Raw genomic sequence first — 26,229 nt, 5'->3', positions numbered from 1 at the left:
CCTCTAACCTCGACGCTTGGAAACACTACCTCAGTAAAAAAAAAAATATTCCCACTACTCTCCTCTCGGTTTGGCACTTACAGTTTTCATCCCATCTTCCTCCTCCTTTACTTACAGCCTCATCCCATCCCCTAAGCCTAACCTCCTCCATCATTATCCGCCTGCTCCTACGACTCGTCTTCCTCCTCCTCCTTCTCCTCCTCCTCCTCCTCCTCCTCCTCTTTCCCCCCTCGTCTCGTTAGTAATCCACCGCCAATAAACATAATCACTCGAGTCATTTTAAGTTTAGTGTTACATCAGAGCAGGAAGTACCGACGATCAGGGCTATATGATTGCGTCTTCAATTAGGAGAAGGAGGAGGAGGAGGAGGTAAAGACTAATGGATATGAGTATTAATTTTCTAGAGATTATTGTCATGCTAAGAATAAGATGAGAGAGAGAGAGAGAGAGAGAGAGAGAGAGAGAGAGAGAGAGAGAGAGAGAGAGAGATTTTGGTCAATACAAGTATCTTTAATAGGCCGAACACCTCTTTTTCTCTAAATGTCCACGCTTTGGGCCTTTGTATATATAATAGTAACAAAAAAAAAAATATCAATAAAAACTGTCACGAGGAACAACAACAACAACAATATCCTGAGTGCGCGTCATATATATAATTTCTTTTATACATTAATCTTCAACGTCCATGAAAATTAAAAAAAAAAAAAAAAATACGAAACGAAAGAAAAGGAATTATTAATGCATCACCTTTTAGCGACGACAATAAAATATTAAAGTCGGTTATTGCATTTGACTAGTTGTCCTTTTTCTTTTCTTTGTCACCATTTTGAATTTTTTTATTATCGTTTTTTACCCCTGAAATGCGAGCGGGCGAGAGCGTGCAGAATTCAGCGTGACAATAGCGGGAGGTGAGCCAAAACAACAACAACACAGGTGCATGTCAGCGCGGCCACCACCACCATCACCACCACCTCCATCCCCCTCCCCCTCCCACCGCCACCACCTCCATCTCCCTCCCCCTCCCACCACCACCACCTCCATCTCCCTCCCCCTCCCACCACCACCACCTCCATCTCCACTGCATCCACCACCATCAGCAGCAGCAGCCTTCCATCCGGCCACGCAATCAGTCAGTCAGTCAGCCAGCAACCCTTGCACTGTGTGAACATTTTTTTATGTGTGTGTAGGTGTTATTCTATATGTTTTTTTTTTTTTTTGTGTGTGTGTGTAGGTGTAGGTGCGTGGGTGTGGATGTGGGTGTGGGTATATGTGTGTGTGGGGGGGTGAATATGGGTGTGTGGGAAGGTGGTTGTGGGTGTGAGTGTGCTTATGGGTGTGTGTGGGTGTGGGTGTGAGTATGGGTGTATGAGTGTGCGTGTGAGTGTGTGTGGGTGTACTAAGGATTTCAGAGGCTGTGCGGCCTCGTTTTTTGGGAATAATATCGTAACGAACAATCGTATCGTACGTAGATTTTTGACAGTGTTGTATCACACACTTTAATTTTTGAAGGCCCAATCGCACCGCGCCAAGTAGAGGAATAAAGGCACCTGTCCTACTATGAAGGTAAAGTCATCAGTGTCAGGCAAGATACGAACACAACACACTCCGGCTCTCCCACCTTGTTCCACTTCCCTCCAACACCCGCCTCCTCCCTTCTCCCTCAATCTCTCTCTCTCTCTCTCTCTCTCTCTCTGGAAGATACCTACATACATACTCGAGAATGATTTTTTTTTTTCAATTAAGGCATGCTTGATGTGATACTGGGACTTTAATTCTGAGCATAGTGATACACATCTGGGCCGTGGACGTAATGACATGTGAGAGTAGGGTGAGGTGGTAAATGATGACTACCATGATTGATGGTAGAACGATTGCTCGCTTGTATTTGTTTCTCTCTCGTTTGTTTTTTGTTGTTTTCCTTTTTGCTACCTTCTTCGTCACCTGACTTTGACTCGCGGCACCAGTCGTCAAGTGTATCCTTAGTAAACCAAGAGTGTCCTTGCCATCACTATATTGTATAAAGTTCCTTAATATAAGCCTCATAACCCAGTGTCCCTCATCCACACTCAGTGATTCACTTTTAGTACTACCTCAAACATTTTATACCTTCGCAATTCTTCCCGTTACCATACTTTCAGCTCTTAATAGCACCACTATAATTTGGCGATAAGAGCACCATTACTTTTATCAGTAGGTACATGCTATACAATAGCCCTACGAAAACGTACACCATAAACCACCAAACCACTACGCTACCAATAGTTACGGAGGTAATTAGGCTATGTAAGTAACACGTTACCCTACTCTCAACTTTATTTAAAGGATGCCTATCAGTATTAGAAAGAGTATATAACGCCACTACAATTAATGCATGCCTTTCATTCATTATAGTTACGAAGCTACATGAGAGAGAGAGAGAGAGAGAGAGAGAGAGAGAGAGAGAGAGGAGGCGGGAGATGGAGATGAACAAGGTGGGCGGAGCCTCTGGTAGTTGTGTTCGTATCTTTGCCTGACACTGATGACTTTACCCTCTTGGTATAGGGACAAGTGCCTTTATTCTCTACTTGTGGCGGTTGGCGATACCCTTCAAAATTAAGGCAGTGTGTGAAATACACTGTCGCAAAATCTCGTACCGATACGATTGTTCGTTACGATATTATTCCCAAAAAACGAGGCCGCACAGCCTCTGAAATCCTTAGTAGGTGTGGGTGGGTGCGGGTATGTTTGAGTGTTATGTGCATTTACCTAACTATTTACACTTGTGGTTTGTTTGGGTATGTATGGAGTCAGTCTGTTAGTTGTTGCTCTGCCAGTGACAGGAACGTTACTCAAAACGGGACGAAGATTGACAGTCAGCAAATTGACACAGCTCTCCACACCGACGTTGTTCATTTTTTAGTTTAGTTTGATATAGTGATGGATTAATTGTTTTAGTGTTTTGTCGAGGCAGCAGATTCAGCTTCAGCCACTGTTACCCTATTCCGATGTTGTTGTTTTTTGTTTTTGTTTTTACAATAAAGGAAGCAGCCCAAGGAAAAAACCTGCTAATCGCTGTTCCTACAACATAAACCAGCACTGAGTGGCCAGTAGAGAGGTCAATTTTGGCTGGAGATGTGTTTTGATACTCCCCTCTTGAAAAGGTTCAAGTCGTAGGCAGGAGGAAATACAGATGGAGGAAGGCTGTACCAGAGTTTTCCAGCAAAAGGGATAAAAGAATGAAGATGCTTGTTAACTCTTGCATAAGGAATTTGGATAGAATAGGAATGAGCAAGAGTAGAAAGTCGTGTTCAGCGGGGCCGCGGGAGGGGGGAACGGAGGCATGCAGTTATCAATTTCAGGAGAGCAGTCAGCATGGAAATATCGATAGACAATAGCGGGAGGTGAGGCGAAACAACACCACCACACGTATTTACATGTCACTGCGTCCACCACCACCACCTCCCCCTAGCACCATCATCGTCATCATCAGACTTCCATCCGGCCACGCAATCAGTCAGTCAGTCAACACCTCTCGCACTGTGAAACCCCTTTTTTGGTCGGTGTATCTATAGGCGTTATTCAGTACTTTTTTTTGTGTGTGTGTGTGTAGCGTGTATGTGTGTGTAGGTGTTGGTGTAAGTGTAGACATGGGTGTGAATGAGTGTCTGTGGGGGATGGGGGGGTGCGGATATGGGTGTGTGTTTGTTGGTGTGGGATTGTTATGTTCATTAATCAAACTATTTACACTCGTGCTTTGTTGTGGATAGACGGGTGCCTAGAGGCTGTTAGTTGTTGCTCTGCCAGTGACACGCACGTTACTCAAAACGGGACGAAAATTGACAGCCAACAAATAGACACGGCTCACCACACCGACGTTGTTTATTTTTATTTGATTATGATATAGTGATGGATTATGAAATTTATTGTTTTGTCGAGGCAGCTGATTCAGTTTCAGCCACTGTTACTCCATTCTGATGTTTTTTACAGTAAAGGAAGCAGCGCAATGGAATAAAAAAGCGTTAAGCGCTGCTCCCGCAACATAAAACAGCACTGAGTGGCCAGTAGAGAGGTCAAATTTGTATGGAGATGTGTTTTGATACCCCTCTTGAAAAGGTTCAGGTTGTAGGCAGGAAGAAATACAGATGGAGGAAGGCTGTACCAGAGATTTCCGGCGAAAGGGATAAAAGAATGAAGATGCTTGTTAACTCCTGCATTAGGAATTTGGATTGAATAGGAATGAGCAAGAGTAGAAAGTCGTATTCAGCGGGGCCGCGGGAGGGGGGGAGGCATGCAGTTAGCAGGTTCAGAAGAGCAATCAGCATGGAAATATCGATGGACAGTAGGGAGGTGAGGCAAAACACCTCCTCACGTACCTACATTTCATCGCGGCCACCACCGCCATCACTCCCCCCCATCTTTTAATTTTCCCTTCTCTTACCTCTCTAGTCTTTACTTCTTGATGCCATTCTCTACACTGTTCTTTTACCTTGTCGTGTCTTACTCTGTTATATCTTCATCATCTATCCCTCACTTTCTCTCCCTTCCCCGTCTTTCTCTGCTTTCCACACCTACAGACCACCTCTTAATACCCTTCAACCCAGCCGCCAGTAATGCTATTTTCTTCCTCATATCCCTCAGTACACGTATTGGCCAGTCGCCCTTCCCTCATTCCCTTCACCAGACGATCAAAACGGCTGCCATCAAAGAGGAATAAACTACCTCTCCTTTGGTACTATAATGCGAATGTTCCTTTTGTGGTCGGAGAGATTACTGATGTGTTTTTGGTCGTGTATGTTTGGTATGTTGTATGTTTGGTACGTACGTTGTATGTTTGGTCTGACGGTGATTCTTACGGTTTCCCCTTGACTGTATGTGATTCTAAATGGCTCTATGTAGCTCTTATCGTCTCCATGTGGCTGCAGGTAAATCTGACTTACTCTGTGCATTTCCGTGATTTTAATTAACTATCTGTGGCTGCCCGTGATTCGGTTTTGGCTTTCTGTGTGACTGTACGTATTTCTGACTGTTTTATTTGTGGATGTTCGAGAATTTAACTGCTTTTCTGTGACTCTCCGTGAATCTAACTGTTTTTTTGTGACTGTCAGTGAATCTAACTGGTTTTCTGTGACTGTCCGTGAATCTAACTGGTTTTCTGTGGCTGTCCGTGAATCTAACTGGTTTTCTGTGGCTGTCCGTGAATCTAACTGGTTTTCTGTGGCTGTCCGTGAATCTAACTGGTTTTCTGTGACTGTCCGTGAATCTAACTGGTTTTCTGTGACTGTCCGTGAATCTAACTGGTTTTCTGTGGCTGTCCGTGAATCTAACTGGTTTTCTGTGGCTGTCCGTGAATCTAACTGGTTTTCTGTGACTGTCCGTGAATCTAACTGGTTTTCTGTGGCTGCCCATGAATCTAACTGGTTTTCTGTGGCTGTCCGTGAATCTAACTGGTTTTCTGTGGCTGTCCGTGAATCTAACTGGTTTTCTGTGGCTGTCCGTGAATCTAACTGGTTTTCTGTGGCTGTCCATGAATCTAACTGGTTTTCTGTGACTGTCCGTGAATCTAACTGGTTTTCTGTGACTGTCCGTGAATCTAACTGTTTTTTTGTGACTGTCAGTGAATCTAACTGGTTTTCTGTGACTGTCCGTGAATCTAACTGGTTTTCTGTGACTGTCCGTGAATCTAACTGGTTTTCTGTGACTGTCCGTGAATCTAACTGGTTTTCTGTGGCTGTCCATGAATCTAACTGGTTTTCTGTGACTGTCCGCGAATCTAACTGGTTTTCTGTGGCTGTCCATGAATCTAACTGTTTTTTTGTGGCTGTCCATGAATCTAACTGGTTTTTTGTGGCTGTCCATGAATCTAACTGGTTTTTTGTGGCTGTCCGTGAATCTAACTGGTTTTCTGTGGCTGTCCATGAATCTAACTGCTTTTTTGTGGCTGTTCGAGAATCTAACTGCTTTTCTGTGGTTGTCCGTGATTTTAATTGGTTTTCTGTGACTGTGCTTGATTCTAACTGGCTCTCTATGGCTTTCCGTGATTCCGACTGGCCCGTTTTGTGACTGCTCGTAATTTTGACTGGCTCTGTGTGACTGTACGTAATTTTGACTAGCTCTCTGTCTGACTCTACGTGGGTATTTGTTTTTGGTTGCACGTGTTTCTTTATGTTATGGGTCTCTGTGTCGTAAGTAATCAGGTGTGTGCGTCGTCTCTCTCACCTGCCGGCCCTCGTTACCGCTCAGTCCTGGGTCGCGGAGGCCTGAGCACCACCACCCTTTTCTCCTTCCTGCTCGCTCGTTTAAGCCGTGTTGTGTTGGCGCTGAACGGCTTCCGGCAGATCAAAGGAGAAACGGCACCGGAAACGCATTTGATCGCCTTATTAGTTAGTGTTGGTCCTACTCTTGTGTTTCCAGCAATGTGTTTCCAGCAATGTTTCGTCTCTTTAGTGTTTTTCTCCGCTTTTTTTCTATCTCATGTATCCCCCTTGCACCTTGTTTGATTTTTTCTGCTCTCCTCCACCTCTTCTTTACCTTCCTCCTTTTTTTTATCGAATATTATAAAACACAGAAAAGAGAGAAAGCTGTGCGTTGATATATTATGTTTCTGTCGTGTTTCTAGTAATGTTTCACCTCTTTCGTGTTTTTTTTTCTACCTCGTTTGTCCCTCTTGCACCTTGTTCCCTTGTTCTGCTCTCTTATACGTCTTCTGTACCCTCCTCTTTTTTGGAGACCATAATAGGATAGAGAAGTAGGAATAAGCCATAGACGTCTTTTGCTTTGGTCGTGGTCTGAAAGTATTTGGCTTCCTTCATGTTCTTAATAATGTTTTGTAAGCTTTCAGCAACAGCAAACAGGGTACGGGAATAAGTAAATAAATAATATGTAATATATTTAATAATAAATATGCAATAAATAATAACATGCAGACACTGCTGCTCTGGTCGTTGGTTTCAAAGTTGTTGGTGTTTGTCCTGTTTTCATTTGTTATTTTCTTTAGCAACAAGAAAAGAAGAAAAGTAAGTCTGCAAACACCGCTGTCTTGTGCGTGATGTTTCTTTTTTTAATTTCTCGTTTAGTCTGGTGTTACTGAGATGCCGTAAACCTTAGCAGCGAGGAAATAAGAGAAAAATGGAAAACCTTGCTTGTCGGTTATTCTGCTGTAATTGGGAAAACGTCGTAGCATTAAGCAGCGATGAAAAAAAAAAAGATAGGATGAAAAAACTACAGACGCCATTTGATCTCGTGCTAGTCGTGGAATGTTTGGATTATCTAACGGTTTTTACAGCTAGAAAATAAAATAAAATAAACTACTCGCGGCTTTACACTTCTATCGGTAGACTTAAAGGTGGGGGTCGCAGTGGCCTAGTGGAAGAGGCTTGGGGTACAGATCGAGTGGGCCGGTGTTTGATCCCCTCCCCGGTGGTGAGATTGGTTTTGCTTCCCACGTACTCAGCTCATTAACAGTAATCGCTCTCATGGGCCGTTTACTTCCCCGAAACCTATTCCTCACGTAACCGAGGGCAATCATAAGAAGAAAAGGAAGCAGATCTTGAAATATTAGGTTTCCTCTTAAGATTTCATTATTATTTCGTAAGCTTTCAGCAGCAACAAAGGAAAAGAAATCCAGATAATTCAACAGACGCCGTTGGTATGCTCGAGGCGTTCGTGAAGTATTCGGCGCAAAGATGCACCAATGGCTGTTGTCAGAAAGCAAAGTCAGATTAATTGTTTTAGTTTCATCAACTAAAGAAGAGAACCAAGACAGAACTGCAGATACCGTTGTTTTGGTTGAGGTCTTAAGTTCAGTGGTTTTTCTCATATTTTTTTGTAATGGTTCCAAGTTTAAGCAGAAAGAAATGAGAAGAAAAAGAAAAATACTCACTGTTACTTTGCTCGGGGTTTTGACGTTCTCAGTTCTATCATGTTTTCCATAATTCCAGGTAACAGCAGCAAGAGGAGAAAATTAAAAGAGAAAACCACTAACGCCTTTCCTTTGCCATGGCAGTCATAAATTCATTCGTTTCTCTCAGGTTTTCATTGATATTTTCCAGTTCAGCGTCGACAAAGAGAAACAAAATAAACTACATACAGGGGCTTGTCCGAGGTCGCCGACGCCGCTGCACCCCGCCCCAAAGACGCATAAATCCCCGCCCGGCGCTCAAAGGTGTCACAAAGTTGCCCTCACTCTTCATCAGCCCCGACGGCCGGCGACCCGCGGCCATGAAACACGAGACACAGCCCCTGATTTATGGGTCGTCGGGCAGCTAAACATTGCCGGCTCTTTGTTATGAGTTATGAAAAAGAAACACGTACATTGCGGGCTCTTTGTCGTAAATTTTGAAAAAGAAACACTCACACACACTCCCTCCTGCACCCGCTCATTGAAAATATACGGAAACGGCGTAAGATGAATATGAAACGTTTACGAGAAGGGTTGAATACGAATAAATTAAGAAACACACACACACACACACACACACACATACACACACACACAGACTCCAGCCTGCACACGCTTGTAGAAGCATACACGGAAACGGCGTAAGAGGAATATGAAACGCTTGCGAAAAGGAATGAATACGAATATCCGTTGGAAAGAAAATATGAAAAGCTAACGAGAAAAGGGTGAATACGAAAAAATGTTGGAAAGAAAACATAAACACAGGCACAGTAAAGACGCGAAACCCAAAGGAATAGAAATATGAGATTGTGGGGTAGAGGAAGTTATTACGTATTGCAGAAAAGTAAATAAAAGTAAGAAGAGAGAGAGAGAGAGAGACCTAACACACCTGCAATACACCTGTGGCACTTGAAGGATATCCAAGACGTCCGTTGCGCTATCACAAGTAATTTCTTCCCTGGGCTGTGGCGAAGGAAGGTTATGTAAAGCGCGAGAGTAGTAGTAGTAGTAGTAGTAGTAGTAGTAGTAGTAAAAGAGTCAGAAGAGTGTGTCGTACTTATGATACTATTTTTCCACCGTATTCTAAAGGTACTTGAAGATGGTAAGATTTCCAACCCACGTCCTCTGAAGGTCGGAGGGGTGGGAAGGGGGGCGTGAAAGGGAAGAATTACATCAGAACAGTGAACGAACCTATACCATACAACTATACACTCCCACTGTCTTTCCTTCTCCCCCACCTGTACCTTCTCCACTAACCCACTTCCTCTTCTTACTATACCCTTAATAAAAAGAAAAGTGATTGTGTTGATGTGCATAGTGTTTTTCTTCAACAGCTTTATTTATCTATAGAAATGAGATTTTCTATACATTTTCTCAATACTTTCCCTTTCATTGTGTGTGTGTGTGTGTGTGTGTGTGTGTGTGTGTGTGTGTGTGTGTGTGTGTAGGTGAGTGTCCGGCTACGTTCTTTTTATTTAGAGCTTGTATTTTATTTTTCGTTTCATCTAACTTGGTGTCAGCGTTGCCAGATTATCGTATTCACCACATTGTATTTATCATTTTTAAGCCTCAAACTCTCGTACCTACACAAATAACGATAGAAAATTAAAGTTAGCGTTAAAGCTGTTATTTATTGATGCTCTTTTTTTTCTTTTCGCCATAGTTATCGGTCCAAAAGTACTGAATTCAATGCGATGAGTACGATAATTTGGCAACGCTGCTCGGAATTCGTGTTGATACCTCATTTCCAGCTTGTCAGTTTTCATCTCGTGCTTTGTTCTCCGAGTCTGTTTTTCGCTCTTTTCGCTTTCCATTTTCAGCTTGTTTTTGTTTTCAGGTCGCCGGATGGGAGAAGATTTTTCCATTACCATTTTTTTTCCTCTTCTCTTATTATTCGTGTGTCTCACTTTGTCTTTTCTACTTTTTTTCCTCATTCCAGGCAATCTTGTGGCGGCCATTTCTTTCTTCTTCTTCTTTTCTTTCTCTTCTTCTTCTTCTTCTTCTTCTTCTTCTTCTTCTTCTTCTTCTTCTTCTTCTTCTTCTTCTTCTTCTTCTTCTTCTTCTTCTTCTTCTTCTTCTTCTTCTTCTTCTTCTTCTTCATCTCCTTCTTCTTCTTCTTCTTCTTCTTCTTCTTCTTCTTCTTCTTCTTCTTCTTCTTCTTCTTCTTCTTCTTCTTCTTCTTCTTCTTCTTCTTCTTCTTCTTCTTCTTCTTCTTCTTCTTCTTCTTCTTCTTCTTCTTCTTCTTCTTCATTCTCCATCTTCTTCTTCATCTCCATCTTCTTCTTCCCTTTCCCTTCCTTCTCTCTACTTCTCCTTTCATTTAGGGAGAAGTTGTTAACCGTTCGCGTCTCTATTCATATTACAATGTCTCTCTGCTACTTACTCGTTTTTTCTATATTTTCCAAACTATAAATTAACTTTTGTATTCGTAAAGCCAAATAACTCATTCTCAGTGTGTTCTTCAATGCTCTTGGTGTCCTATTTTCACTGGTCAGGGTGTTGGTATGAAGGCGTAGGTCCTTTGCTTGAGGAACCCAGTACGCTGCGCAGCTCAGCCCGCTCACTTTCACCATTTACTAACCTATTAAACGTTGTCCCATGTCCAACGCTGCTTTGTACTGAATAGTGTATTTGTATTGGCGCATACAGATATACTGAAATTTTGATATATGTTATACGTATTGTTTTCCATGCAGCGCTGCAATCCGACTCACCTTTCAAGGATTTAGCCATTAACTGGTGATTGATAAATTAGAGGCGCTTAGATACCTTTGTCCATGGCAGGGATGTCGAGGCAGCGCTGCAATCAAATACACCAGGCGAGTGTTTGCTAAAAAAAGAAAATAATAATAATAAACTGTAGCAAAAAATCAATACCTGCGTTGTGAATTTAAACTCATACTAGTCGGATCAAAGGCTGACAGGTAAATCTGCGTTACCTCGCCCCGCCGCTACACCTGCCCGTGCTGCTGGTTATATTTTTTTTTTCATTCTCCTGCACGATGTTTATAATGATTCCCTTAATTTTTTTTCTTAGCATAACATTTTCTTTTGAAACTAATTAGCTTCTAAAAACACGATCAATTTCAGAAAGGTTAGAAAATACGTGCTTTTTACGTATTCGTTTGCCTTTCTTGCTGAACGTGGATTGAAAATACATACATTGACGGCATTGATTGTGGTGTGTGTGTGTGTGTGTGTGTGTGTGTGTGTGTGTGTGTGTGTGTCATGCAGAGTGAGGGGAGGAGACACGAATAATCAAATTGCACAATGATGTCGAGGGGAGAGGCTAGAGCCGCTAGACGGATCAAGGGTGGTAGAAAAAGAGAGAGAGAGAGAGAGAGAGAGAGAGAGAGAGAGAGAGAGAGAGAGAGAGACCTGTGATGCCCCAATCCCTCGAACACTGATAAAAAGAAATACAGAGCAAACAAGTTAGTCAATTAAAGACAGCCAAAAAAAAAGTGGAGGAAAGGAAAAACATGTAAAAAGAAAATAGCTGAAATAATGATATTGAAGAGAGACTAAACGAACATGTGTTAGAATAAAAAAAAAAAAAGGAAACAGAAAAAAAGAACCCACCAGCAGAATTAAATAACCGTCTCTGTAATAAAAATGTGCCCGCGTCATTAATGGACTCACGTTGATGGACTAAAATAATTATGTACGTAAAAATGATTCGCGGAGTTAAATTGCGTGACAGGCGAAACAATGGCGCCGTGTGTTACTGTATTAAAAGTTTGGTTCGTGACGCAGACAATTCTCTTTAATATCAAACTGTCTCGCCGTCAGTCTTTCCGTCCGTCAATTTCACTGACCACAAACTTTTTTTTTTTGGGGGGGGGGAGAGTTTTGTATGTGTGTGGCTGTTTGTCTGTGCGTCTGTATTTGTTTGTCTGCTTGTTTGACTCTTTATGTGTCTGCCTGTTTGTTTGTATCTTTGTCTGTGGTTGTTTGTCTGTCTGTCTTTCTGTCCGTCTGTCTGGTTGGCTGGCTATATCTATCTATCTATCTGTTTATCTGTCCATCTATCTATCTCTATATCGTTTTAAATTAACCTCATAATTAATACAGCAGAAAATATAATACCTGTCTGATGCGTTTAATTTTCTCGCCAACTCGTTATCATTTTAAAGTAGTATCCGAGGCGGTTTACTTATAACTTTAATCTTACATGCACTTCACTTGATCCTCTGCCTCTCGACGCTGGCGCTGGGGAGGAGAAAACTACGTAATCTTACAAGGGCAAAGTCTCAGAGTGTTTTGTTAGCACATGCAGACTAACTCGCGCAGGAGGCGGCGCTTCAAGTGAGGGACAAAAATAAACCATAATCCAACCAAACTCTCGTCGTTATGTTTTCTCTTTTGTTAGAGGCTTAGAGTGTCTTTGAAGGGTCTCTCGTTAATTGGCCCCTGAAAGGTTTTGAGGAAGAATGACACGGAGTGGAGAAAAATCAAGAAACTGGAGAACAATATAAAAGAAAATAAGTTGTAGTGTTAGTCCGTTTCGTGAATCTTACTGCCTTCATTACTCTCTCTCTCTCTCTCTCTCTCTCTCTCTCTCTCTCTCTCTCTCTCTCTCTCTCTCTCTCTCTCTCTCTCTCTCTCTCTCTCTCTCTCTCTCACACACACACACACACACACACACACACACACACACACACGTCAGACAGGTAAGTCCCCCCCTCCCCCCCCATACCTGCCGCTCCTTGCCATTGTTCTCCTCACCTGTTTGCTTTCAGTCTTGTTATTCCGCGATGTATGAGACGCGGCGCGACCCTTGCTAATGATCCCGAGTCTTTACCTTCACCAAAACACGTGTCAGGCATAACAAAAGCGCTCATGCCATTATCTTTTATTTATTCATGCACATTTATCCTGGTGTTCGCGCCCTTGGAACTCACTTTTTTTTCCAGTTTATCAAAAAATCCACTCACCTAGACATACTTGTATACATAAATATATCTATCTACCTACCAACCTACATACGTACATACATAAATACATGCTTAAATACGTACGTTGCAGAGTTCCTGAAAAGCTAATTAAATTATTATGACCTGAGAAAGACAGGCAGGGAGTTTTTTGTTTTGTTTTACTTCTGTGTTGCATTTTCGGCGTGGTTGTGTTTCCCCCACTGAGGCCCCCTCCCCCCTCCCCCAAAAATCTTGTTTATTTCCACCATTTGAATTTTCCACATTTAAATTGCTCCAGTCGTTCCTTGTTCTAGAGTTTAACATTATGGTCGTCGATTTTTTGGATGGATGCGCGAGTCAACCTTTCGTGTTGTGGCCGCCTTCATCATGTATGCTAATGCTGTGTGAGGTAGAGGAGCCTGAGGGGCGCCGCTCCATTAGTCGCCTAAAAGCGGGAAAAATGTGAAATGTTGGCATGGTCAGAAACAAAAAAAAAGGATGTAACTTTGGGAGGTAAGTCACTCGTAATGTGGGCTGACGAGACACTCCCACGCCACACCAGCCTCCCCCGCAGGTAGCTATGCGTGTGTCTTTGCTACGTAGGGTTATGACATTTTAAGCGAGCGTAGTACTCAGTATATTTTTCGAACCTCCATTACCGTTATTGCCACGCGAGCAAAGACTACAACGAAGAGCATGGGTTGTATCGCCATTGTCATTTTATTGCTACATGTTTGTTGTGCAAATGACACACACACACACACACACACACACACACACACACCAATTATAAAGTGTTGTAAAAGAATAGCCATGCGTGTTTGCGGCCACTGTGGTGCTGTTGTAGGTTTGCTTTCTTACTAGCGGGTTGTTATGTCTTAGATTGCGTTCTAGGAGTTGTTTTCCTCTTCACTGTTCCTTCATCCGTGCCTCAAAATTGCGAAAAACTGCTCAAAGAGATTCTTCCTTATTAAGCGGATAATGCGCGTGATAACAAGGGGGAATCAGTTAATTGGACGTAGCTTCAACACTGATGCGTCATTCTATGCCGGGAAATGTTTGATCGCTAGTCACAACATTTACCGAGCACGTATAAGGTCATTGTATCACCACGTCGGTCACTTCACTCGTAACGAAACACAGATTTCAACTGATATCCACTGAACAGAAAATGTGCCTCAGATTTTTGCATAATTAATCATACGAGCCTTTGTGAGCCTGCCACTGACGAGCCACACAATTTGCAGGTCGCGGTTCACTGAGCTGGATTGGTTAACTAAAATACATTTAATTACAACCAGATTTTTTTCACATGACTTTAGCAATACGCGTCGAACGCCTGGATTTCATATTGTGCATAGATTAGATAAATAATATATAATAGAGATTATAAAACCACAACACGAACAACAAAGGACTTATACGATTATACCTATACGCTTAGGCTTTAGAAAACTACGGATTAAACTTTGGACTCAAATGTTTTCTGTGCAACATTAACAGCATACATAACGCACTTGTATTTCCTGTATCTTTTAAATGTATTACGTAAATGATATAATAATTAAACTCATAAGACGAGAAACAAAGTGAGGATAACTACGAATAAAGCTTCGGACTCATTTCCGACACACACAAAGCACCAGCAGCTCACCGCCCCGCCGCGCCGCGCCACTCTGCCGGCGGCGTCTGTTGCTGAGGGTTGTGTGTTGGGCCGCTGCTGTTCGCCTGTGTTAGTAAGTAAGCGGTATGTCTTTTAATTGATAACGGTGCAGGTGACATCCACTGTTAGAGCAGTATATGGGGTCGCCAAGGCAGGGTAGGGTTATGAAGTGCAGGGGGTTTTGAGGTGGAGAAGAGGGTTGAAGGGGTTATAAAGAGCGAGAGGCAAACAAGCGAGTTGAAAGCAACATGAAAGTAGTTTGCATCTCCTGGCTGTGTTTTTGTCGCTAGTTTCGTTCTTTTTCAAACGTTTACTGTACGTTGTTTTGTGTATTGGTGTTTGTGTGCATGCTTTGACCTAAGGCACCTTCCCCCTAACTTTTAGTGAAGAAATAACTTGGTATATTCTCCTGTTGCCAAGTGTTGAATATTGTTCGCCATGAATCATTCACAGATCAAATCATTAATACTGTTTGCTGTACGCTATTTTAAGGCCTTTCATGATTGTTTTATACTGTTTCGTACCGTAATTAATGTCGACGAGAATAATTTTACTGTTAACAAGCTAACGAGGACGCGAAAGCTCTTCACCCCCTAACGAGGCGGCGACCCTTCACTTGTTCGTTCTTCTTGCACTACTCGACCCGCTATTACCATTGTTATTCCGCGAGGAAAGACCATAATGAAGAGCAAGGGTCGTGGCGCCATTATCATTTCATTGCGATATGTTTTTTGGCATTTACACACACACACACACACACACACACACACACACACACACACACACACACACAGCAATTATATAATGTTCCCTAGTTAAGACAGTGTAGAGGGAAAATTGTGTTATAAGGTGACGAAGTGTAAGTAAGAATGTTCGTGCAAACTACCTCTGAATTCCTGCTTCTAAACCCCAGTGCCGCGTTCTCCCACGTTCCACCTCCTTTTCACTCCTCTCTCCAGCAATCTTCATCCACATCCAACTCTCCAACAATCTCTACACTCCTCCCCTACCTCCATCCCCCCCCTCCCCCCCATACTTAGCTCCATTTTATGCACCTTCAACACTAAACCATCAATCTATTTACCTCCTTTCAACCACCCACTGTACCTCCCATTCGCCCCACCATACTTTTACTATCCATCTTCTTCCATCCCTCCACTCACTAATCTCTTCTTGTCCCCCCATCTTTATCTTCCTTCAACCTCCCTCACCTCACCACCCCTCATCCCCCACCACTTAATTCTCTCATCAACCGCCTCTAAATACGATACCAATACCTTGACTACTAACACTCCTCGTAACTAATCCTTCACCCTTATTGCATACCTTATTTACATTCGTAAAACCAAAAAGTATTTTGTAACATTGTTAAATCAATGAGCAACATTTTCGAATGAAAATGTTAAAACATAACATCCTCTCCTCGTAGGTTTGTTGTGGAACGAAGAGATTGCATTGCTTGCACTAGGTTCAATAACTTTTATTTTAGCAATGTCCTTCACAGAGTGGCGAGGTCAAAACTGTACTTAGTGAGGTCTCCTTAATTAAACCATTGTATAATGGTATTACATCTTCATTCTTGAATGTGTGTGTGTGTGTGTGTGTGTGTGTGTGTGTGTGTGTGTGTGTTTAGATCCACACTATTATTTATTATGTAACAAGTATACTACACTCTTGGTATGTCTCAGCTGTAGGTCCATATATCATACTTAACGTCCGATCCTTCTTCCAGACGGTCGTTCCCAGCCCCGTGGAGGCCAGCAGGCGAAGCAAGGAGGTACCGCCTGACTTCCTACACACGGCGGGACGCGCTGCAATCAGCACTGGTTACGGGGCACAGGTGTTTGTATTTTATGCTTCCTGTTCGTGTGCTTACATATTATGCTTTGATTTTTTGTTTTTTGCTTTTTTCAAATTTTGTGTATCATGCTCAGTGGTAATAATCATATTCTTAGGTTATTTTCATTATTGTTAACATAATCGTTGTTACTCTTAATTCTACTGTTATTGCTGCTGTTACTTTTAAAACTACCACTACTTTTACTACTGCTACATTTACTACCACCACCATCACCACCACCACCACTCACCCATTCCACCCTCACCCCCACCTCCACCCAAAGTTGCTAGATTGTCTTACTCAGCCCCTTATATTTACCGACTTCTGACCCCAAAACTGTTTCGTGGACCCCAATAAGGAGATTCACTTATAATTATCGTTAAAATAGTTAATTCCTGATGTTTCTTGGCAATAGTTAGGCCTCGGAAACCGGTACATACTGTGCTCTGAGTACGATAACCTGGCAACGGTGCCCCCGCCCATACCACCACTACCACCAACCCCACCCATACCACCACTACCACCAACCCCACCCATACCACCACTACCACCAACCCCACCCATACCACCACTACCACCAACCCCACCCATACCACCACTACCACCAACCCCACCCACACCACCAATACCACCCACCAACACCAAAACCACCCCCACCCATACTACCACCACCCCACCCATACCACCACTACCACCAACCCCACCCATACCACCACTACCACCAACCCCACCCATACCACCACTACCACCAACCCCACCCATACCACCACTATCACCATTATCCTCACTACCACCACCATCACTACCACCAACCCCACCCATACCACCACTACCACCAACCCCACCCATACCACCACTACCACCAACCCCACCCATACCACCACTACCACCATACCACCACTACCACCACCCACCATACCACCACTACCACCAACCCCACCATACCACTACCACCACCCCACCACCACCACTACCACCAACCCCACCCATACCACCACTATCACCATTATCCTCACTACCACCACCATCACTACCACCAACCCCACCCACACCACCACTACCACCACCATCACCACCACTACAACCACCACCACCACTACTACTACTTTTGTCGTGATATTAGTCACAACCTTTTCTGCCACCTCTGACGCCCTCATTATTATTTGCTGCTGCTACTAATTCTCCTAATACTATTGATGTTGCTTCCCCCCGAAATAGCTGAAGCATAAACTGACCACAAATGCGTTGATATAAATCATGAAATGGTTTGCGCGAGTGATACTTTTTTCTCATTATTCTCGCTTAGAGGGGCCTTTAGGAAACATGATCCCTTTTTTCTAAATTTTGTCAAGCATCCGCCACCCCTTCGTGTAGGTACTTGAATTTGGTGCTGTATCCCAATTCCGCAGTCACATAATATCCCACGATCTCCATTTAGTTTAGTTTTTCTCTGCTTTACTCCAGACCATTTTGACTCGTTTCCAGGTTTCCCTTTTTCCTCTTAACTTGTGCCTTTAATATTCTCTTCTTTCATCTACTAACACTCCCCCGCCTCCTATTTTTGAGTAATGTCTTTCTTTTATCTATTTAAGTGATCCTTTTCCTTCAGTTCGGCAGTTTTTTCCACCCCATTGACTTCTTCCTAAGCCTTATCCAGCCTCTTTTGTCGTCAACCGGTTTCCTCTTCCTTCTGCCATTCTAGAGCTGCGTCTTTTCTTCTTTTCATCTTTTGCTTCTTCCTTGGTTGTTATTTTCTCGTAGTCAGATATATTATACCTTCCCACCTCTTTCTTGCTCTAACTTTTCCCCTAGCTTATCCTCCCATTCCGAGCCTTATTTCCCTCTCTGTTCCCTTAGATTCTTCATTTTCTTATTTTATACCATCCCTTTTCTTCCTTAACGTAACTTTCATTCTCTTCTTTCCATTCTCAAGTTCCATCTATGCTTTTCTCTCCCTTTTTTCTCCTTCCTTTGTAGTTATTTTCCCCTGATCTGATGTGTTTAACCTTCCCTCTTCTTCTTTGATCCACCTTCTCTTCTTCCTCTAGCTTCTCCTCCCATGTCTTAGTCCTATCTAGCTCTTCTTTATCCCTACCTCTTCCTTATCTTAGTTTTTATTATTATTCTCCTTCATTCACCTTTTATTCTCCTCTATTTTCCATTTTCAAGTCGTATCTCTTGCTCTTTTTTTCTCCCCGTCTTCCCGAGTGACTGTCTCTTTCCACCAGTCTGACAGCTCTTACCATCTCCTGTCAGGTCTGTTCCCGTCTTCCCAATCCTCTTACTCAGCCCGCTTGTTTCTGAGACTCTTATTCTGCTGCTTCTTCTCTCTCCCCCTCTCACAGTAACAAATTGACAAAGGCTTCGTGTGAATAAACCTTCCTGTGTTTCTACGTTTTTATTCAGAGTATCTTTCGTTGTGTGTGTGTGTGTGTGTGTGTGTGTGTGTGTGTGTGAGAGATTGGTTGTGGCTTTTCCTGGATGGAGTGGATGGCTGTGTTTTGTGTATAGGTTATGTGCTGTTCTTAAAATGCTGTTAAATCTTTTCTCACCCTTCCCGTTTTCCTGTCTTTCCCTGGCTCCCTCCATGCTTTTTTATTGTGATTCTTCATTTTACTTGTTAATTGATTGTTGTCTGATGTTGAATGTGCTCTCTCCTAATTGCTCCTGTGTCCTTCACTCGGTCTTTTCCAATTTTCCTTCCCCTTTTTGCTTCGTCTCTTTCTTTTTGTGACAGTCTGTTGGTCTTTCCTCATTTCTTGGAAATTGAAAGTAGTGTCTTATTGAGGATGTGTTGTTCTTTCCACACGCTCTTTCTCTCTTCTCTTCTCTTCTCTTCTCTTCTCTCTCTCTCTCTCTCTCTCTCTCTCTCTCTCTCTCTCTCTCTCTCTCTCTCTCTCTCTCTCTCTCTCTCTCTCTCTCTCTCTCTCCACACACACTTTTATCTTCCCCCTGGCCTGCTCTTGCTCCTCCTCCTTCCTTGTCCTTTGTAACAAGTTGTCGCTTTACTTTTGTCTTCGAAATATATTGTGTTTTGTAAAGAATGCGTTGCTCTCTTCTCGAAGCTTTTATAAATTAACACCTTACGTTTCATTTTCTTTTTTTATTTCCCGTTTATATTTATTTTTACCCTCGCGTGATTGGTAGTTATCCATAGTTAGTGTTGAATAGTGGCTTTTAATGCAGGTTGTTGTTTTTCCCCTAAACTTTTATATTCCCTCCCCTTTTTTTAGGTTTCCTCCCCCGATCCGTTTTTTTTTCATATTCTCTGTTTTATGTGTGGGCTGAGATTTTTCCTAGTTTTAAATTTGATTGATTTGTCTTCTATAGGTTCCATTGTTCTTTCCCAGAGCTTTTAAATTTACTCCTCACGAACATCCCTCCTCATTTTTTTTTCGGTCTTCTATTCTTGCCCATGATAAGTTTTTCCTCTTCTCTAATAAGTTTCTCAAGTTTTTCCTCTTTTCTTTAATAAGTTTCTCATTTTTCCATCTTATTGTTGACCCTTGAGGTTTTCCATTTTTTAGAACTGACTATTTAGTTGTCTCATTCCTATGCACGACTACTTAATTAGATTCATGTAGGCTCAATACCTGTAAAAATTGCTTCGTTCTTCGTTCAGTCAGTATATTGTAATTGAAGTTTTAAAAGTACGTACCTAATGATCCTCTTCCTTCACGGTGACTTGCTTGCAGGAATGCTGGGTAGTTAGAGGGAGACTTGTGTAGAGCAGTGTAATGAGGGGTGAAGGCAAGGACTGATCAGGGAGGAAAGCGTGGGCTGAGGCGCGAGGTGGTCAGGGCTTCGTAGGTGGAAATATCAAGCCTTGCTATTAAAAAATATAACCCGGTCGCAGTAATGAGAGGTATTAAGCTACACAGAGCTTCAGGGGAGCCTAAGCTTTTCTGTCAGTTTTGGTCTTGTAAGAAAAAAACTCGACAACTTTTTACTAGACAAATCCTCCGAAGCGCAAGTTTGTCATGATAGAAGAGTATCTGATAGGACATTGAAATAGCGTTATACCTTTAACTTTAATTAATTTTCTTTCAATTTATCTCCTACTTCATTAGGATCTTTAATTAATGTCACCTCAGGTATCAGTTGTTGATTAGGGAAGTAATGGTTTTATTTTCCAGAAGAATGATGCCTCCCTCCTTCCACCAGTTGCGTCGACACCTGCCTGTGAATGTTGCATTAGTTCTGCCACTTCCTGTTGTGTCCTGGCAGCCGTCATTCAGTCTCCGGAATAGTTTAGCCATTACAAGATAACCGTAAGTTGATTCAGACGAAAACGATGTACATAGTAGCCTAACCCCACCCTCCCACACCAAACCTATAATATATACTGTACTTAATTGTTCCTTGTCGTAACCAGGAAAATCCTTTAAGCACGGCATTGAGTATGTTAGGTGTGGGTGGGTGGGTGTAGGCTACAATATGTGCACGCTTTTGTCTGAATCAATGTAGGTTTATCTAGTCAAGTATCTCAAACTGTATGATGGCTGCCAGGAGACTTAAAACTAGGCCACCTGCTTGGGAAGTCTGTTCGAGTGAAACATCCTGAAGCCTGTCAACTATTTTATTGTTTGTGAGAGACGTTTTGCTGTCCCAGAACACCTCCAGAGTTCAAGATGTTACATCACCAGCCAGCAAGCAGGTGTATAGGTCACTTTCCGCCCCCAACAAAGGAGACAGCATCGGTCGTCACCTGCAATGATCACATTGTTAATGTACTGCATTAAAACATATTAGAATGAGTACTATTTTTACTGCATCCTCCCACTCGTAAGCGGATCTATTTCCATACTTTCCTGCAGTTCTCAGTGAATCTTCAGATTCACAAACTCGTGCCCTTCGTCCAACCATGCAAAATTTTGTGCAAGGCCTGTAATTGCCATGTTACATAACTATGCCATAGATTTGATTCCTCAAACAGTATATTTTCAGTTCGTTGTCACTCGCTAACATACTTTCCGGGTACCTTCATGACACCTCTTCTGTAGCAACAAACCGATGGTGTACGTTTTCCAAACTTATTCTGCAGCTCTGTCGTAACTGGCTCACAAACTAAAGTCACTGTCCTGCCACCCAAGCCGATAATATCCACAGTCGCCTTCGAACACATGCAGCATCTACGCAGATCTAATGATTACAGCCACTCTCTTATAAGTCACCCCAGCCCCCCCCAAAAGAAAAACCTCAAAGCAGCCAAACTTTCAGCTTTTTTGATATGAGGAAAAATAGTTGCCTTAAATAATAACCCACCCCATTATCGCTGCTATACTCAGCACTTCCGTTCAAGTAGATGCACTTCGTTTTCTTTGATCACAGGTCAGCTGGCGACCCTCGTGTCTGAAGGATCCCTTAGTTTACTGTGACCAAAGAAAATTGAGTAAATCTGCCTAAATGAAATGGTAAGAATACAACACCGATAACAGCGTAGGTTTGTTATTCATGAAGCAGCTCTGATTTTTCTTTCATCAAAAAAGTTACTGACAGTTGGCCGATTAGAGGGAATAAATGACTGAGGGGGAGGGGAGGGGGAGGCATGGAATAAGAGTGGCTGTAATCATCAGATCTGCGTGGATGCTTCACGTGTTCGACGACGACCGTGGATATTATCGGCTTGGGTGGCAGGCCAGTGGCTTTAGTTTGTGAATCGGTTACGTCAGAACTGCCGAATAAGTTTGGAAAATGTACACCATCGGTTTGTTGGTATTTCTTGCTACACGAGGTGTCATGAAGGTACCCGGAAAGTATGTTAGCGAGTGACACTACGAATTGAAAATATAGACTGTTGTGAACGCCATCCATGGAGGAGAAAGGAGTCAATCTATGGCATAGTTATGTAGCACAGCAATTACAGGGCTTGTGTATTTTTGTGTGACAAAGGCCATATGTGAAAATCTTCTCGAATGATTGGGGGGGGGGGGGGGGATGACTATTAGCGTAGATTACACATTGATGCAGCAGGGAGTTCATCAAAAGGAAAAACATATTACAATGGTTCACTTTAGCAATTACGGAATAATGGCATTACCTTGTAAATTCATTAAAACAAACTTTGAAAACGTAAATAATCATTTCGAAAAATGTACTCCAGTTTGCTAATAATTTGTGCTGTCCATGAAGTGGATTAGAGGCAACCTAAATGCAAGCACGTTTGGAGGGACTTTCTCTGTACTGACTGATGAGAGACTGGTGGACACCATGCAAGGAGTTGGTTGTCACGATGGTCACGAGAAGAGCAGAGTTGTGGACACGAATAAGATATATACAGTGCAGCTCCTTTAAATCTGACATCCACTTATCACCATCCATCTTCACTATACATGAATTTAACTCTTTCTTAAACCCATTAGTGCGTGTCCTAACCCGTGAATCATTTTCGTCATCCTCCTCTGCACCACACAACCCAGACGAGGTCAAATTAATGTTATATATAGCTTGAGAATGGCCAGCACTTCTGCTGCTTATTTGAAATTAATGAAACTCAGAAACCCACTCGCCTCATTCTTATCCTGAATACATTGGTTCCTTGAACGGAGATCGAAACTCAAATGTACACACGAGTCTCCTCTTCTCTAAATCTTTTGTCTGGCACAAATCTTTTGCTCTCCCAAGTACCCTCCAGGGCATTCTATCCTTCTCTCTCTACTTTTATCTTCACTTTCCTTTCTGGCTGATCTATCTCTGCTGTGGTAGACAATCACTGTTCCTCCCCTAAACTTAACAATAGTGGTGTCCCGAAGGGCTCTGTCCTATCTCCCACTCGTATCCATCAATGATCTTATCATAAACTGTCCTATCCACTCCCTTGAACAGTTTCTTTTACTGTAAAAAAAATAATTACACCTTCGTAGAACTGTCATTCAAAGAACAATTATGAGGGTTGGCTTGAAAGTAGTAGTCAGCTGGCGAGCCGCCCTGCCCGTCGGATGCTCTGCCCGATGGAGTAATAGCAGCACGGCGGCGGATGCTTTGCCCGCCTTTGCGTGCCAGCGACGTGTGTTTGGATCTTTCCTGCGCCCCACACGAGGATAAAGACCTTTTCACACCGGGAGCCATGTTACGCTACTCGCTCTTTGCCGCCACATGAATCAGTCGCTTCCGGGTGCGAAGCTCGCTCGCCCGCATAGCTTCGTACCCGGTGTGAACAAACATTGAAAACACAAGCGATTGCAAGCCACGTGATGGCATAGAACGCGTAGCGTGACGTCGCTCCCAGTGTGAACAAGCCGTAAGGGAGGAGAGCTTGTTGGACTTCTTTAACAGACCGACCAAAGACCAAATTAAAAGGGGTTATTTCTGCCTACAGAAACCACAACGCTGAACACAATCTGCCACTAACTTTGCCGAATCTTATAAACCGAGGTTCGTCCTGCACTAGACTTGATTATTTGACGATCATTAAAACAGAAAACAGGTGTAAGGACTAAAAACGCGCACGCAGCCAGATCCTCTACGTAGTCCTGGATGGTCAATCAAAGCATCTAAAACCACTTGAAGCAACCGAACTCTTTAAACTGAACGACATACCTACCACTACAGCTCACTGCACAGTGCTCACACACTGCTATGCTCACTAGTCTCGCTCATTACACCAACCAGTTAATCAAATCACCCATGCCTACCTAGAAATCTTAAACAATTACTCTCGAATAACCTCCCCAAACCACTAAGCACTGACTCATCCACTTAGCTAGTTAGTCCTCACGGTCAAAGTCGACGCTTCACACGGCCGAGTACTAGTTTCTCGTCTTCATCATGGGCGTGGAAGAGGGACGCGCGTTGTCAATCGGCCATCCTGGAAATAAAACGAGATAATTGCTCAACGCCGGAGAACATGCAACACCAACAACGAAAACTTACACAATCTTAATCACAGGGAATCCTTAAACAGTAATATTTCTCAAAAGTCTAAACTGAAAAAGTATAAGACTGAAGCACCTAACTACCGGACACTGCCACGACCATTAAGTCTTTGGGAATAATTAACAAGGGGTCAAACATCCGTCGTTACTGTTGGGGACAAGATATAATATGCATCTTTAGTCCGGAGCCCAACTCTGTACTGATGATTAATTGAAAACACGTGTCAAGTCCATGGCGGCGTTACCCTCAAACAACCTAACGAGTCTGTCACAACGATGCAATTAACGTATGTGGCAATCCCTAACTTATCGGAAATACGGTTTACATTTATTATTACATCGATGGACATAACACAAAACACTTACGTACTTACATTCACGCCGTCTCAAGACCCAACGATGAAGACCAAGTGTAGAACGCAGGCCGCTGAGCAACGACACGTCCGCACTCTGAAGGTGGTATGCCCGCTCTGCCTTCTTCCAGCTGTTGGTGCGCATGCGTGTGTGAGCCAGCCGTCGCCAGCACACCGCACGCCATCCCCAGACTTACATGACTATACTACATAAAATTGGAGGTTTTGTGGAGCTGAATAAAAGTGTAGCCGTGCAGTATGGCCTCAAGAATGATTACCTTCCCTGCTTTGTGTCCTTGGTGCTTGGTAGGACGTCTTGCTGTATAGACTATTATTGTTATCATCGTATCATCGGCCATTACGTAGTGACTGACCCTCTCCTTACGCCCTTCAACCCCCCTTGCCTCTCCACCTCCTTATCTAATCCGCTAACCCAGCTCTCTCCTCTCCCTCACCCCCTCCCACCCATCCTTACCCAGCTGCTCCATCCCCTACCTCCTCCACTTCCTCCTACTTTATCCTCCCTCTCCTCCTCCTCCTCACCGAACAATCAACCCCTCCTCGCCCTTCCTCCTCTCCAGAGTAGTTTACGCAAATGGGTAGTTATATCATAAGAACCATCGATTTCCTGTTGGCCGTCCCTTCCTATTTACCTGATCTGAATATATTAGAGGATGTAATGATCGTATAACACACACACACACACACACACACACACACACGACTGTCTCCCAAAATAACCAATGTGCCCACACTTCCACTATCCTCTGATGGCTTTCATGCCCTAAACCCGTCATTATATAATTTAAGTTTATCAATTCTTATAAAGCTGTGGAAACTCGTTCGATTTGGAAACTGGACGAGGATACCAGGGGAGGTGTGTTCGATTTCCCCCCCCCCTCCTCCCTCCTGCCCCCTCCTGTCTGTCTGTCTTTATTTATCTATCTGTCTATCTATCTATCTATCTGTATATCTCACCGGCTTGGATTTAAATTTATTTCTGAGGTGCGTTGAGGATGAGGGCGCGTGCAAGGTTTTTGTTGAATGACGGCTGAAAACGCGAAGGTTTTCAGTTTTTTCCCTTATTCTTCTCGTCCTCTCTCACTTTTTCCTCCTCCTCCTCCTCCTCCTCTTCTTGACTTCCTGCACCGTGTTCTCTCTCTCTCTCTCTCTCTCTCTCTCTCTCTCTCTCTCTCTCTCTCTCTCTCTCTCTCTCTCTCTCTCTCTCTCTCTCTCTCTCTCTCTCCTCTTCTGTGCTAACGGGGAAACATAATATAAACATGCAAAGGAAAGTGCACGGGAGGATGTGAAAATAAGAAAACGGTAGAATGGAAGGATAACGGAAGGAAAGAAAAACAGGAATAAAATGAAGGAAAACGAAATCAGAATAACGAGGAAGCAGAACACGAACATGCAATAGAAAATGGACTAAAGGAAATCAGAATAAGAATGTTGGACTGGAAGGATAACGGAATGCAGGAAAAAAATAATAATAAAAGGAAAGAAAACGAAATCAGAGTAAAAACAATGAACTCTTTTATATGAAGCAAAGAAAAAGATCTAAATAGAAAGAAAAGAACAGAAGTAAAAAAATAACTGACCATTCTTGCAGGTTGATCTTTGTCTCGTCTGAAGGAATGAAATAAAACAATATGCATAAAAAAACAAGAGATAAAAAAGTGAAAAGAAAATGTAAATGAAAGAAAAAAA

The 26,229-nt window shown here is 42.8% G+C and overlaps 2 long non-coding RNA genes across 2 annotated transcripts; one reads left to right on the top strand and one right to left on the bottom strand.

Annotated features, from left to right (window-relative positions):
• The first annotated feature begins 14,453 nt into the window (after positions 1 to 14,453).
• LOC126982578 (uncharacterized) lies at positions 14,454 to 20,706 on the top strand. The gene is made up of 3 exons (XR_007735253.1): positions 14,454 to 14,525; positions 16,185 to 16,294; positions 20,429 to 20,706. It is a non-coding gene; the product is annotated as an uncharacterized LOC126982578 (long non-coding RNA).
• A 151-nt stretch (positions 20,707 to 20,857) lies between these two features.
• Positions 20,858 to 24,708, bottom strand: LOC126982577 (uncharacterized). The gene is made up of 3 exons (XR_007735252.1): positions 24,541 to 24,708; positions 23,983 to 24,099; positions 20,858 to 21,000 (listed from the first exon to the last, which is right to left on the bottom strand). It is a non-coding gene; the product is annotated as an uncharacterized LOC126982577 (long non-coding RNA).
• Positions 24,709 to 26,229: the final 1,521 nt, after the last annotated feature.

The sequence above is a fragment of the Eriocheir sinensis genome, chromosome 51 (genome assembly GCF_024679095.1).
Source record: "Eriocheir sinensis breed Jianghai 21 chromosome 51, ASM2467909v1, whole genome shotgun sequence".
Lineage (NCBI taxonomy): Eukaryota > Metazoa > Arthropoda > Malacostraca > Decapoda > Varunidae > Eriocheir > Eriocheir sinensis.
Note: the sequence above shows the minus strand (reverse complement) of the source record. Positions and strands in the feature narration are given on the sequence as shown.